The sequence below is a fragment of the Lupinus angustifolius genome, unplaced genomic scaffold (assembly GCF_001865875.1).
Source record: "Lupinus angustifolius cultivar Tanjil unplaced genomic scaffold, LupAngTanjil_v1.0 Scaffold_166_5, whole genome shotgun sequence".
In the NCBI taxonomy this organism is placed as follows: Eukaryota; Viridiplantae; Streptophyta; class Magnoliopsida; order Fabales; family Fabaceae; genus Lupinus; species Lupinus angustifolius.
This window is the reverse complement of record NW_017726255.1, coordinates 3,562-6,170: the sequence shown is the minus strand read 5'-3', so window position 1 is coordinate 6,170 and position 2,609 is coordinate 3,562. Positions and strand designations below refer to the sequence as shown.

Below are 2,609 nucleotides of genomic sequence, written 5' to 3'. Positions count from 1 at the left end.
CTCTCAATTACATTAAGCTCATGGGTTTACTATTGATCTTGAAGTTAGAAATGGATTGTGTGAACACTCAATTTTGTTCAACCCATTTCTTTTATCTTTTGTATGAAAGAGAATATCATTTGTCGATTTGTGAGAATTGTTAGCTGAGTGACTAGTGCCAAAAAAAATCAGCCATATCTCTTAATTTGAGTTAATTACAACATCCATACAACCATTGCATTAGTAATTCACACGTCCAGTGGTTAAAATAAATTCCATGTGCATAGTTTTGTCAAGATGCTAGTTTATGGCCATGATATTATTAAAAGCCAAAATCAGGTAAATCCCCAACAGAAGAGAAGATTAACCACATAGTTGATACCACATAGGCTATACAACATTTATTACATTTCATTATCAACAAAGTTCTATACATGCCAATGGCTTTGCAGTGTTGCCTGACATGGGGAAACCCAAACGAGCTTGATACTTAGGACATTTGACATAAATAAAAAATATGTTGTCCAAGACATCCCTGATCTGGAACACTTGCCTAAATTCAGAAATTCAGAAACTCCACAATCAATCAAAAGTGTGACGTTATGCTAGAATGAAAGGAAAGAATACTACATATTTATGCCAACTCCAAGACAAGGAACCCTCGTGTTTACTATCCGATAAGATGAGTGGATATAAGAATAGATGATGCGGTTGAGATCATAGAGTCAACTCTACACAAGTTGTAACCTCTGCAGATTTTGTAATGTCCGACTATCTTCCCATGGGTTCTTTATGGTCCAATAAAGCTTTTCCATAAGTCAAACAGGAACACAATCTAGCACCATAGCACCTTGCATTACTTGAACATTTCACATATCAGCATACCCCTGGCTGCAAAGAAAGTGAATAAACACATGGGGCTTGTGCATATAAAGTAAAAATAAAAATGAGTTGATTGATGGAAGATGATGATACTTTGGGATGGAGTGAAGTAAAACCATTATTTTAGGTACTCTTACCATTATGATTTTAAAGAACGCATATACAAGGTGTGATTCGGAGGACCGACTTCTTGTCATTCATTGATCTCTAAGATGCCGACAACTATCTTATTGGATGGGGGCCAATCCAAACCTTCATAAAGATACTCCTTAGATGCCACGTGGGTGCTCTGTGTGTACCTAGAATAACCATAAAAATGCCCATCTCATCATCTTATGAGCTAATATGAGCAGAATGAAATTCCTTGAAAATGAATACATGGGAGTTATGTAAAGAATTAATGAACTGAATGCAGAAACGTCTCTATACAGTTTGAATCTTCACTTTAAACACTGAAATTGAACCACTAAAAGAGCACTGAGTCTACCGGCGTCGGGATGAAACCCTAAAACAACTTGATGTGGTCGTGAACCATCCTCAGGCATGGCCTTCCCTCACCGAGGCAAACCACCATTGAAGAAAGGAACTCACCTCCTCTAAAAAGGAATCGAAGATGAGATGAAAAGAGAACACGACTCAGTGGCCGTGTTGTGTGATAGAGAGACTTCACTCACCACCGCTACCGTCGCCGCGCCTTCCTCCATCGACTTCCGCCGCTGCCACCTCTGGGTCGTGAAGAAGAAGATAAGAGAAGATTTGGGGATTTATCCCCCATTCTTCTAACTTTGAGGATTTCCCCTTTGCTGGTATCATGAAGGTTGGGGTAACGTGTGTTACCCCTTTATTCCTTAACTTTTTTTTTTACTCTTTTTATTTATTTATTTCATTTCATTTGTTTTTTATTTTTTATTTTTTATTTATTTATTTATTTCATTTCATTTGTTTTTTTATTTTTTATTTCTATTAATCATTTGTCTTGGCAAGTTATAGTGAGATGGATGTTGATTAAGTATGATTTATACTAACTATTAAATTAGGTTTAAGGATTTATGTTTATTACTTATTTAAATTTATAAAAAAAAAACAAGTAATATAAAATGGTTCTTTAACACTATAATTTTTACCTTTTAATATTCAAAAATCTATTTGAGATTATATGCGATGCGGATATTAGTTTTGTCGCTTCATCTATCTCGCACACCAATTAAATTTTAATTATTTCAAAAACTTATTTGAGATTAGATGCGGTGCGGACATTAGCTTTGCTGTTTCGTCTATCTCGCAAACAATTAATTTTAATTATTTCAAAAATTTATTTAACATTTGATGTGGTGTGGACATTAGCTTCTGATGTTTCATCTATCTTACAAACAATTAAATTTTAACTATTGCAAAAGCCTATTTGAGATTAGATGCTGTGCGGATATTAGCTTTGCTGCGTCGTCTATCTCACAAACAATTTAAATTCAATTATTTCAAAACTTATTTGAGATTAGATGCAGTGTGAATATTAGTTTTGTTGCTTCATCTATCTTGCCAACGATTAAAATTTTAATTATTTCAAAAATCTATTTAAGATTTGGTGCAGTGCGGACATTAGCTTTTGCTGCTTCACCCATCTTAAAGACGATAAACAATCAAATTATATTTCATCCAAATCAAAACAAACCAAACAAATTAACCAATTTCCGAACCAGAAGCATGTAGTCTTGATTTCCATATTGCACCTATGGATATGTAGGAGCAAG

The 2,609-nt window shown here is 34.5% G+C and overlaps 1 long non-coding RNA gene across 1 annotated transcript; it reads right to left on the bottom strand.

Moving 5' to 3' along the window:
* Positions 1–373: 373 nt before the first annotated feature.
* On the bottom strand, positions 374–1,651 carry LOC109340378. The gene is made up of 3 exons (XR_002106787.1): positions 1,349–1,651; positions 999–1,160; positions 374–870 (listed from the first exon to the last, which is right to left on the bottom strand). It is a non-coding gene; the product is annotated as an uncharacterized LOC109340378 (long non-coding RNA).
* Between the last annotated feature and the right edge of the window lie 958 nt (positions 1,652–2,609).